The sequence below is a fragment of the Rattus norvegicus genome, chromosome X (genome assembly GCF_036323735.1).
Source record: "Rattus norvegicus strain BN/NHsdMcwi chromosome X, GRCr8, whole genome shotgun sequence".
Classification (NCBI taxonomy): domain Eukaryota; kingdom Metazoa; phylum Chordata; class Mammalia; order Rodentia; family Muridae; genus Rattus; species Rattus norvegicus.
In genome coordinates, this window is record NC_086039.1 from 64,790,590 (window position 1) to 64,804,225 (window position 13,636).

General features: G+C 41.2%; 1 protein-coding gene and 1 pseudogene across 3 annotated transcripts in view; one reads left to right on the plus strand and one right to left on the minus strand.

The window, feature by feature from the left end:
* Zc3h12b (zinc finger CCCH-type containing 12B) overlaps nucleotides 1-13,636 on the plus strand; it is a 233,156-nt gene that overhangs the window by 165,111 nt on the left and 54,409 nt on the right. The window lies entirely within an intron of this gene.
* On the minus strand, nucleotides 9,777-11,221 carry Dlgap4-ps1 (DLG associated protein 4, pseudogene 1; annotated as a pseudogene).

Here is a 13,636-nt window from a genome sequence, read left to right on the forward strand (position 1 = left end):
CACACACACACACTTAAAAATAAGTAAATGCTTTTTAAAGAACCTTACCATCAAGGAAATGTTTATTAGCATTGAAAGACATAGGGTCTAAATGTATTCACTCTTTGTGTATGCTATGCCTCACCCCATCAACACTAGCAGAAAATAGTATCCTTAGACACATTTCTATACTAACAAAGCTAAGAAACTTACATATATAAGAAGAAAATACTAAAGGCATATAGTCATCGAAAGGTATTATTGTTAGTACTTGCATGAATTGGTCTTCTAACCTCACTGCTCTGATCCTACTAACTTTAAACTATCTTAAGCACTATGAAAATTGCTGATGCACTAAACAATAACCAATATGGATAAAAATGACCATCTGCTGTCATTATTTTCACAAGTAATATAACTGAATTTAAAAAATTCAGTGAAGTACACAAAATCTTTGAAATTTTCTCAGCTTAGAGTAGAAAAAAGAATGTAACAGGTTAAGGCACATATAGAACACCATCAAACAGATCAATATGTATAGTATGGAATTTCAAAAGGAGAAGAAAAATGAAAGGCTCTTTAAGGAAACAATACACAATAACCCCCAATTCTGAGGAAGAAAATGGGCATCCAGATTTAAGAAGGCTAACTGATCAAAATGAGATTAATTAAAAGAAATTTACATCACAGCCACATTTAAATTTTTAATTTTTAAATAAAAAATATATATAATTAAATCATCTTCCTTTTCTTTCCTCCTCCCAACCCCTCCAACGTAACCTTCCGTGTTTGTTTTCCAATTCATGACTTCTTTTTTTAAAGTTATTGTTGTTAACACAGTCATGTTTATTTATGTGATTAAAATTCAAGAGCAAAGAAAGAATTTTGAAAGCAGTAAAAGTGACTTTTCACAAAAAAAGGAACTCATGAAACTATCACTTTCTCAGAACAAATCTTAAAAACATAAGGGAGTAGGATGATATACTTAAAATACTGAAATTTAAAAAAAAAACAACTGAACAAAAATATTATGCCTAACAGAACTATACTTCCAAAATGAAAAAATACTGTCGTTTGCAACCAAAAGTTGAGAAACAACATCACCTTGCCTTTGAAGAAACACCAAAGGCAATGTTTTAAATTAAAAGAACACTGAGCAGCAATATGACTGCATACAAATACAGAAAAATAGTTTTATAGAATAATAAGGAATACTACTACAGTGTTATATCAATTATTTTTAATTTGACTATAAGGACAAGGATTACTTAAAGTAACTTTATAAAAGATCGTATAGATATACAATGTGGAAAACATGGCCTGTAACATAATTGATTACATATGAATAAGTAAAAATAAATAAGTAAAAATAACTAAAGTTAATATCAGCAAAAATGGACTCCCAAAGCTTGATTTATATGAACCTTATGTTAAACACAAAAATGTCTATAAAAATACAAACAAAAAAATTAAATTGCACCAATACAAAAAAATCAGTCAAGTATGAATATGGGCAACATAAGGAAACCAAGAACTAACTAAATAACTGTGAAAGTGATAGAAATTTATTTATAAATAATTATTTTAAATGTAAGTGGATTAAGACCCCAAATCAAAGGATGTCTAAGTACTTCATGAATTAAGAACAAAATTCAAAAGATCTCCCATGCTCATGGATTGGCAGGATTAATATAGTAAAAATGGCCATTTTACCAAAAGCAATCTACAGATTCAATGCAATCCCCATCAAAATACCAATCCAATTCTTCAAAGAGTTAGACAGAACAATTTGCAAATTCATCTGGAATAACAAAAAACCCAGGATAGCTAAAGCTATCCTCAACAATAAGAGGACTTCAGGGGGAATCACTGTCCCTGAACTCAAGCAGTATTACAGAGCAATAGTGATAAAAACTGCATGGTATTGGTACAGAGACAGACAGATAGACCAATGGAATAGAATTGAAGACCCAGAAATGAACCCACACACCTATGGTCACTTGATTTTTGACAAAGGAGCCAAAACCATCCAATGGAAAAAAGATAGCATTTTCAGCAAATGGTGCTGGTTCAACTGGAGGGCAACATGTAGAAGAATGCAGATCGATCCATGCTTATCACCCTGTACAAAGCTTAAGTCCAAGTGGATCAAGGACCTCCACATCAAACCAGACACACTCAAACTAATAGAAGAAAAACTAGGGAAGCATCTGGAACACATGGGCACTGGAAAAAATTTCCTGAACAAAACACCAATGGCTTATGCTCTAAGATCAAGAATCGACAAATGGGATCTCATAAAACTGCAAAGCTTCTGTAAGGCAAAGGACACTGTGGTTAGGACAAAACGACAACCAACAGATTGGGAAAAGATCTTTACCAATCCTATAACAGATAGAGGCCTTATATCCAAAATATACAAAAAACTCAAGAAGTTAGACCGCAGGGAAACAAATAACCCTATTAAAAAATGGGGTTCAGAGCTGAACAAAGAATTCACAGCTGAGGAATGCCGAATGGCTGAGAAACACCTAAAGAAATGTTCAACATCTTTAGTCATAAGGGAAATGCAAATCAAAACAACCCTGAGATTTCACCTCACACCAGTGAGAATGGCTAAGATCAAAAACTCAGGTGACAGCAGATGCTGGCGAGGATGTGGAGAAAGAGGAACACTCCTCCATTGTTGGTGGGATTGCAGACTGGTAAAACCATTCTGGAAATCAGTCTGGAGGTTCCTCAGAAAATTGGACATTGAACTGCCTGAGGATCCAGCCATACCTCTCTTGGGCATATACCCAAAAGATGCCTCAACATATAAAAGAGACACGTGCTCCACTATGTTCATCGCAGCCTTATTTATAATAGCCAGAAACTGGAAAGAACCCAGATGCCCTTCAACAGAGGAATGGATACAGAAAATGTGGTACATCTACACAATGGAATATTACTCAGCTATCAAAAACAACGAGTTTATGAAATTCGTAGGCAAATGGTTGGAACTGGAAAATATCATCCTGAGTGAGCTAACCCACTCACAGAAAGACATACATGGTATGCACTCATTGATAAGTGGCTATTAGCCCAAATGCTTGAATTACCCTAGATCCCTAGAACAAAGGAAACTCAAGACGGATGATCAAAATGTGAATGCTTCACTCCTTCTTTAAATGAGGAAAAAGAATACCCTTGGCAGGGAAGGGAGAGGCAAAGGTAAAAACAGAGACTGAAGGAACACCCATTCAGAGCCTGCCCCACATGTGGCCCATACATATACAGCCATCCAATTAGACAAGATGGATGAAGCAAAGAAGTGCAGACCGACAGGAGCCGGATGTAGATCGCTCCTGAGAGACACAGCCAGAATACAGCAAATACAGAGGCGAATGCCAGCAGCAAACCACTGAACTGAGAATAGGTCCCCCGTTGAAGGTATCAGAGAAAGAACTGGAAGAGCTTGAAGGTGCTCGAGACCCCAAAAGTACAACAATGTCAAGCAACCAGAGCTTCCAGGGACTAAGCCACTACCTAAAGACTATACATGGACTGACCCTGGACTCTGTCCCCATAGGTAGCAATGAATATCCTAGTAAGAGCACCAGTGGAAGGGGAAGCCCTGGGTCCTGCTAAGACTGAACCCCCAGTGAACTAGACTATGCGGGGAGGGTGGCAATGGGGGGAGGTTTGGGAGGGGAACACCCACAAGGAAGGGGAGGGGGGAGGGTGATGTCTGTCCGGAAACCGGGAAAGGGAATAACACTTGAAATGTATATAAGAAATACTCAAGATAATAAAAAAAAATAATAAAAAATAAAAAATAAAGAACAAAATTCAACAACCTACTTCCTAAAAGATAATCTCTTTAAATGTAAGTATAAAAATAGACTAAAGATAAAACAGTGGAAATATGTTCTTTACAAATTATCACCCAAAGTAATCAGAGATGGCTATATCAGGTAACATATACTTTGAGTCATAAAGGAAGCAATGATAACAAAGTATCATTATATAATATAACATGTCATTTAAACGTAGAGATATAATTGTTATAAATCTGTACCTATCATTTGAGCACTAAAAAAGTACCAAGTGAATATTAATAGAATTATAAACTACCATAGAAATAGAATAATAATTTTAACATTTGTTCCCCATTTTCCAAAGTAAATGGACTACCTGTACAGAACAATCATAGCACCACACTGTACTCAAGCTGTGCTATAGATCAAATACATCCCGAACATAAAGAATATTCTACTAGAGATAACCGCTGCAGGAGGCATGGGCGCTGCTTTGCCTAGTGTCATGCAGTGCAGTTGAGATACCACTAAGATGAGCAAATAAGTGGTGGAGAGATGGGAGAGAAAGAAGCAGAACATTCTGTGCACAATGAAGAGAGGCAGAACCAGAGACTCCAGGGCAATTGAGGAACAGCCTGATGTGACTAGCCAGAGAGGTCACCTGAGGCCACGTTGAGGTTCTGACCTGTTCTGCGACAAAGGGCCATGTCTGGGTCTGTGTCAATGTCTGTGGCCCATGTTACCACCAAAGAACATGTGGGTGTCCCTGGTCTGGTCTGCCACCTGGGGTCATGTTCATGTCTGAGTGCTGTGCAGAGCTGGCTCCTCCCCTCACTGGCTGCAGCCCTCAGGAGAATGCCCTCCTTGCCCACCCCACCCCCGCCCTCACCTACCTTTGGAAGCACAGTAGAGCTGGCCCTTGTTGCAGGGGTTGAGGGTGAGCCAACCCTGAGGGTGTGAGCAAGGGAAAGTGCACCATCTCCGATGGCTGTAACACTAGGGTGAGCTGTCACTGCCTCTTATCTCCCCAGCATTGGAGAAGTGGCTCAGGTGGTGTGAGAATGGGAGAGCTATTGAGCTGACCAACTCCGTTACCATCTAGGCCCAGATCCAACACTTTGATTGGCCCACCCCAACATGTACCCTATCTATGAACTGCTGGAGCATGAGAAGGGGCCGGACCTCCTAAACCAAAGCTGCAAGACCTCCACAACACAGGACAACAATAGGACATCGGAGAGGAGTCCCCAGCAGATCCAGTATTGACAGTGTAGCAGAAACCAGAGCCCTTGAACCAGTCCAATGACTCACTGCACTGAACATTTGAAAGTAAAAGCTGTTTGGGCAAAAGGGTATATTATGTGACACACCATGACACATCACAGCTTCTATGGAGACACGTTTATTTGTTTGTTTTCTGTGGGGGGAGGTTTCAAGGGCAGAGGGCAGATATTGAGGAACAGGGAGATGAGTGGGATTGGGGTGCATGATGTGAAATTCACAAAGAATCAATAAAAAGTTAAGGACAATAACAAAAATGGAACAAAACAGAACATTCTACTAAATAAGAGAATATTTTCTAGTTAAATATACATGGAAATTTTTCCAGGTTTTATCACATATAAGATACAAAACAATGCTTTAAAACTTTAATACTGAAATCATATCAGTTTTTTCTGACTACATTAGAAAAACACAATAAATGAGTAATAAACTAGGAATGTTTACAGTATGACTTTTGAAATACTAATGAGACAAGAAATAGAAACATAAATTAGGGGCTGGAGAGATGACTCACTGGTTAAGAGCACTGACTGCTCTTCCAGAAGTCCTGAGTTCAATTCCCAACAACCACATGGTGACTCACAACCATCTGTAATGAGATCTGATGCCCTTTTCTAGTGTCTGAAGACAGCTACAGTGTACTTATATACATAAAATAAAAATAAATTAATTAATAAAAAATAAATCAGAATCTTGAGACAAAGAAAACATATATACAAAATGTAAGAGAAACAAGTTGAGGACCTATTTTGCTTAAAATGAACTCTAGTAACATTTACTTACTGCAAAGTACATAATATATGTTGTTCTTCATGACCAAATAAAGTTCCAACTTGCATACATACCATACAACATTATCTTTATTTGTTCATCTATTATCAGATACCTAGACGAATTCTATAACATGACTATTATGAATAGTGTTATAATAAGTATAGATGTTCAAGAATCTAGGATCTGTGTGGTATTTTAAATTATAGTCCAGCAGATATATACAGATGAATAATACTGGGGAATCATGTAGTAGTGTTATTTTTAGATTTTCCGATAACCTCAATAGTGATTTACATAGTAGCTATACTAATTTACATATCCATTAGCAGTATATAAAAATTGTCTCTTCCCTGCATCTTGTCTTAATCATAGCCATTTTGACTGCGGTAAAACAGAATCTCCTTTTTATTTTAATTTACATTTCCCTGATGGCTAAGAATGCTGAACATTTTTATGTTTATTGGCCATTTATCCATATTTTAAGAACTGCCTTTCTGCTTCATTAGCCCATTGATTGCTTAAGTTGTTGTTTGCTGGTTAGGGCATTTCTCTCTTTTTTTGAGCTCTTTAAATATTATAGCTACTTCGCTGGCAAACATTTTGGTAGTTAGCAAATATTTCCTCCCATTATATAGGCTGCCTCAACACTTTATTAACCAATTCATTGGTTTTGCAGATTTTTAATTTCATGAAATCACAATTCTCACTTTTTATTTTATTGAGCCATTAGAGTTCCTTATGAAAGTCATTTCCTAGGCTGACACCTTAATGCATTTTTCTCTAAGTATATTTCTAGCAATTTCAGACCTTATATTGAAGTCCTTAATAATTCTGAACTGAATTTTTAAATAGGATTAAAGATGGGGAAATACCTTTAACCTTCTATGTGTGAATGTTTGGTTTTTCCCAGAGCCAATTGTTGAAAAAGCGTTCTTTTGTCCAAAGTATGTCTGGGGAAACATCAAAACCCAGGCTGTAACCAAAGTGGGTTTATTTTCCAGCTTCTATCAAAAGTGATTAAAGGGAATTAAATATCCAAGATAAAATCATGACTATACGATTTCATGATTTTCTTTGTGAATAGACTTTCTACTCCATTTTCACTTTTTCAAAATGTTTTTCACATGATATATCCAGAAAATACATCATTGACCCTAATATATAAATGTGAAAAAAAAAACAGCATTAGACAAAGAAACAACCATTTTCAACAAGATAGAAAACATGTTTCAGCTAGGATATGTTGCAGTGATAGCATACTTTCTAGCATATTTGAGACCCTGGGTTTGGTCCTCAGAACATAATAAATGAAGATGTAAGGAAATAAAAATATGAAGGAAGGAAATTGGGAAGAGAGGAAGGAGAAAGAAGGCAAGAAAGAAAGCAGCTGTTAATTATGACAGCTTTTCCTTTTTCCTTCTACATTTTCATATATTACAAAAGTAGAAATCATATTTTTTCAGAGTAGGTGTATCTTTTGTAACTATAGAAACGAAGCTTTCCATCTTGAAATATTTATTTAGCTAAAAACAGCAATGCAAAGTTCATTCTGATTCTAAAATCATGTATAAATTTAGACAACTGCTCAAAGAATTGAAGTCTCTTTGATAATTGTAATTTTGAAGTATTTAGATATTTTCAAGGTGAGTTTATCATATAAGTCTATTTCTGTCACATGCAACCTTAGGATTTAGAAAAATGTCCTAGTGACATATGTTAATTTTAACCACATATTTATTTTTAAAATACATTAAGTATACCCAAATCATAGGCAATTGTAGTAGTGTCAAAAAAAAAACATATGAAGTCAGAAAATCTAAGTTGAAAGTACAGTTTGCCTTCTATAATAGACTGTAAATTTTGGCAGTTGACTTACTGTCTCAAAATAAATATTCTCTTATCAGTAATAAAAGTATAATTTTTAACTCATAGTTTTCGTGAAAATAAATTTAAGTAACAAATATGAAAGTACTTTGTAGACAGTAAGTTTCCATACTAAGAATGTGAATAAAATGGAATAAAATTAACATTAAGTAGATAATTATCATGTGATGGTCATTGTACTAGTTATTTACTTATTTTACCTTAGCAAGGGCAAGACTTATGTGTTGCTAAGAAATAATAGTTGGTTGGAGTATGGCTTCTGATGTATACAATCTCACAGCAAAGTCCTGGATCCTCTAGCTCTTACAATCTTTCTTGCCACTCCTCAACAATGTTCCCTGAGCCTCAACTAAAGGAGGGTTTTAAAGATGCATCCATTGGTATTAGGATCCATAACTGCCTTTTGATGGATTATGGTTTTCTATAGTGGTTTCCATCTGTTGCAAAGAGACGTATGAAGGGGGAAAGTCTACACCTTTCTTTGTGTATAATAACAAATGTTTTTAAATTTTGCTGGGGACCATGCAGGTTTAGTAAATGAATGGTTGTAGGTTCTCCTCTAATAACCATGATTTCACTAGCACTGGGTAGTTAATCAAGGTTTCCAGCACCAAGCATGTTATCTCTTGTGATGAGAGGGTCTTTTTTTTTTTTACACGTTACCTCATTTATTCTCATAACATGCCTGTGAGGTAGGTAGAGGCAGGGAATGTCCCCATTTTACAGAGAAGGAAGTTGAGGCACAAAGAGGTCATATGACTTGCCTGTGGTCACAGGGGGTTTGGCCAAGTTGGAACAGGCCCCACAGCAGGCCTTTGCTTCACCCAGGGGACCCCTCCAGCATGCGCCAGACAAGAGGATGTCCCCAATTACCATGAATCATTATGCACAATATAGAACAGCCCCTGATATGCCAAACTACCTTGACCCATCCTTGCCCTCCCCATCCTGCTCTGTGGACCCAGGCTTTGCAGCCCAGGGCTCAGAACACCTTGGGGATGGGGGTGGGGGACAGGAGAGGAGGATTGGGATTGAAAATCACAACAATAAAAAATTCAAAAGACTGGGCTGACAGGTTAGGGGACAACCAAAATCGGGACTCCTTACACACAAGGTATATTTTTACACATACTTGTACACACACCTAGGTATAGTACATGTAAAAATAAATGCTATTCACATACCCACCTCCTGCAAGTACTCCGAGAGCCGGTGGCGTTGGCACTGGTGGGCTTTGGGTGAGCAGATGGGCGTTTATTAAATATACACTCTAAGGTCTATGAGCATACATACAAATACATACAGACACCACCACCTGCCCCTGGAGGAACTGGATGAAGTGCGGCCAAGGACAAACAACCCCCTGGAAGCCACTTGGGAGTCGTAAATTTTCTTTTGCTGAAGAAGAGGCTGGAGCATGGTAAGCGTGGGTTCCCCACGTACCCCGAGGACCAGTACTTTCCTATCTGTCCAGCCTGACACTCTAACACTGCCCAGGCTGGCAGACGGCAGCAGAGGGAGGGTGGGCCAGCTGTGTGTGAGCACTTAGTGGGGAGGGTGGGAGGAGGGGATGCTGCCCTTCTCTGTGTCCTCTGGACCCTCAGCCCTAAAGGTTATGAACCAGAAGCCACAATGGTGACCCCTGTGAGTTCTGCAGGGAAAGAGAAAAGCTGTGGGATGTAGGGAAGGGAGGGACATGGCAAGGGCCCAAGGTTGCCTTGAGCTGTGGTTTTGTAAACAAGTTCTCAGCAGACAGAGCAAGCAAGCGGACCGCAATCTGAAGGCCAGGCCACAGTGCCCAAATCGTCTGGTCTGCCATGGCAGCCCAAGGGGAAAAGGACCTAGATTGTGGTTTTTGATTTTTTTTTTGAGTCAAGTCTTCATTACCTAAAGCTTGGAGGGACCCAGAAAAGCCACCTTGTGACTTGGATGTGTCAATTGGAAAATTGGCTCAGGGTCTTTAGAGATAATAACCATACTAAAGGGTGAGAAATGCTGTTCCGTTTGCATTGAATTTTTAATGATTTAAAATTGAGTCCTTTCTCCTTCATGGCCTTAGAACCTGGTCTGGGTGTCAGGGACATAAATCTTGATGCTGTCTGCACTCTCTGTGGCCAAGTCCTGCTGCACAGATGCTGCTTGCTTGGCAGCCTGGAGTCTCTTTCTGTCCTCCTGCTCGTCCCCCCCACCTCCATCTGAGGCCTTGCAGCAGCTCACTGCTGCCTTGGATTTGGCTGGCTTCTTCGGGACTGAGAGGATGGTTTCTTCTCTTCCTTCTTCTTCTGGGGGTCTCCACCAGCTACCAGTTGTTGGCCTTGAGGTGGTAGAGCTCATCAAACTTCATTTTGATGTCTTTAATAGACAGCTGCCGCAGGTCCCAGAACCTTGCCAGGTCTTGGGCTGTTGGACTGGGGTTGGCATCACAGCTCAACTTCTGCTCACAGAGGCCACGGAACTGCTGCGATTTCTGGGACATCAGGAGCTGGGAACTGCCCACAGCACTGAGAACTTTTCCTAAGACTTCAGAGAGGTTATTCTCTTTGGTCTCCTTGTCCGTCTGGCAGCACCAGCCTTCCAGCCTCTCCATTTCTGCCTGAAGGAACCACTAGTCATCCCTGAGGCAGGCTCCTGTCTGAGCTGGCTCTGCTGGAGACCTGGAGGAAGTCAAGTGGGAGCAGGGAAAATGTCTCCAGGGCAGGGTTGCTGTTGTCTCTATAGGTCAGGTTGCACTTGATCTGGGCAACCTTGGGGACCTGTGGGGGGCCAGCATCAATGGGGTGAGAGGTACAGTCTGGGAGACTCCTCTCAGATGACTTACAACTGAAGTCGTTGGCATCCTGTCCTGACAACAGGAGGACATGCTGTGGGATGGGACGCTGCTTCTCCAGTCCCTCCTCTACCTGAACCCCGATGGACTGGAGTTTGGTAGTGAGACTGGGCTTCTCTTTTGGCACTGGCTGAATGCAGTCAACTTGTATTCCTATTGATGACAGTTTCCTTTTGGGGATGGCCTTTTGGGGACTCAGAGCTCTTCGGTGTCCTGTGTTCACTCTTAAGAGCTGCATGCTTAGGGGGTGGCTCCTGAGCTTCAGGGCCTGGGATAATTCCACCCTGTGTCACACTGGGTGGCCGGGTACTGCTGTCCACGTTGTCTGATGAGTTGCTCAAACCCTACTGGCTTGTTACTTCACTTCTGTGGTTTTGACTGCCCAGGTAGGTATCCTGAGCAGACTCAGTACTGCTCTGGACAGTGACTGAGATGAACGATTTCAATGTGGTATGTGGAGGGACTGGTGGTGGGGTCCTCTTATATGCCACTCAGCATGATGAACATTGCTTCAAGAGCTCCAGACACAAAGCCATGAGGGCTGGATGGGGGTCAGAGACCCAGAGACCCGGCAGAGACAGAAAAGGGAGAGGAAGTGACAAGAAACAGAGAGAAGGGGCAGCAGGGGATAGGGCAGAGAAGCAAGGGAGCAAGATCCCAGGGCTGAGGAGAAGGTTCAGAGGTAGGCACCAGAGCAATGAGACCACCGACACAGATGTGTGGAAGAGGCAGAGAGCAAGCCAGGGGACCCGGTCCAGAAAAGTGGGGCGCTTGGAGAACAAAGAGAGACAGTGACAGTGACAACTGACAAATCTAGGAAAGGCAGAGGTTCTGAAGTTAGGCAGCTGGGAAGATACTGGGAGTTCAAGGAGACCACTAAGGCATGTAAAAGGCTCTGGTAGATATGGGAGGCCCCAGAGAAGTGGGAAACCCTTGGGGAAATATGGCCTAGGTGGAGGTAACAGGAATCAGGGGCACATGAATCAAGAAGGACCCTCAGGGTGTATGGTACGCTCTGGGGAGGCCTGCGGGACTGGAGTGTGTTCTGAAGGAGAGGCCCCAAAAGATCTAGGGAATCCTGAAGAATGGGAGTGCCAGAACCTGTGGCTATAAGAGTAGAGAGGAATGCTGGGAGAGGGGACCCAAGATCCTGGAGCGAGGGAGGGGCCGAGAGCTCAAGAGCAGAGACAGAGAGACAGTGAGCTAGGGAGAGACAAAGAGGGCTCAGCAGGGACGCGGGCCCAGGACCAGAGGCCCGACAGAAGGATGGATGTGCTGGCGAGCTGGCAGATGGACAAACAGATGGGAAGATGGTGAGAGGGTTTTATTTAAATTAATCATTTTATTCATTTGCATTTCAAATGATATCCCCCTTCCCTTCCCAGTTACCCTTCTTCACAATCCCCATCCCACCACCCCAATCCCCTCCCCTTTGCCTCTATGAGGGTGCTCCTCCACTCATTCACTCATTCCCGACTCACCCCTGTAGCATCCCCCTACACTGGGGCATCAAGCCTTTCTACCCTCTCATTGATGTCAGATAAGGCTACCCTCTGCTACATATGTGTCTGGGATCCTGGCTCCCTCCATGTATACTCTTTGGCTGGTGGTTTAGTTCCTGGGAGCTCTGGGTTGTCCAATTAGTTGATATTGTTCTTCTTATGGGATTGCAATCCCCTTCAGCTCCTTCAGTCCTTCCCCTAGCTCTTCCATTGGGGTCCCCATGCTCAGTCTGATGGTTGGCTGTGAGTATCTGCATTTGTATTGGTCAAGTACTGGTAGAACCTCTCAGGGAACAACCCTATAAAGCTCCTGTCACCAAATACTTCTTGGTATCAGCAATAGTGTGTGTGGTGGGGGGTTGGTGTCTGCAGATGGGATGGATCCCTAGGTGGGCTGGTTGTTGAGAGGGGATGGACTGATGGATGGGTGAATGTATCATACCAATATTCTCTCATTTATTCCCCCTCTCATTCTCACTGAATACTTTCTTGTTACCTGTTCCTCTTTTTTTTTTCCTTTCTTTCCTTTTCTTCTTCTGAATCCTTACTTCATCCAAATGTTTCCTTCTTATTTGCAGGCATTTTAATAACCAACTGTGCTTAATTAAGGTTGTTTGCAGGAGCATTGGTAAGGGGTTATTTTTCATAGTGTGGCCAACTAACTGGCTACTGCACTAAGAAAATGATCAGCCCTCTCATGGTAGCCATTAACTACCCATGACTCCTTGGGGAGGGGTGGAGCCATCATGATACTTATTCATGATACAGAAAATTTGCATGTAAGATTAGACGCATTAGGAAGAAGGCTTCTTAACAATTCATGTCACTCTTTTTGTTCAGAAAACTGAAAAACGGGCTGGAGAGATGGCTCAGCAGTTAAGAGCATCCGACTGCTCTTCCAGAGGTCGTGAGTTCAATTCCCAGCAACCACATGGTGGCTCACAACCATCTGTAAAGAGATCCGATGCACTCTTCTGGTGTATCTGAAGATAGCTACAGTGTACTTATATATAATAAATAAAATTTAAAAAAAGAAAAGTGGAAAAAAAGTATGGAGCAGAAGTTATATAACACAAGCTTTACAGGTTCAAGTTAAGGCATTGTAGTAGAATTGGGAATAAACTGAACTGGCTGAAAGGGAGCCCAGGGTCTGATGCTGATTCTCACTGCAGTCTTGTATCCTAGTTGATCTATTTAAGACTTCAAAATAATAAGGCACAAGGTAGATGATTTACCTCTTGAAAAGAACATGCTAACTTATGACATAAAAATTATTGCTTTACCACTACCCAAAGACTGACCCTGGGCTCCAACCTCATAGGTAGCATTGAATAGCCTAGTAAGAGCACCAGTGGAAGGGGAAGCCCTTGGTCCTGCCAAGACTGAACCCCCAGTGAACGTGATTGTTGGGGGGAGGGCGGTAATGGGGGGAGGATGGGGAGGATGGGGAGGGGAACACCCATAAAGAAGGGGAGGAGGAGAGGCTAGGGGGATGTTGGCCCGGAAACCGGGAAAGGGAATAACAATAGAAATGTAAATAAGAAATACCCAATTTAATAAAGATGAAAAAAATTATTGCTTTAAAC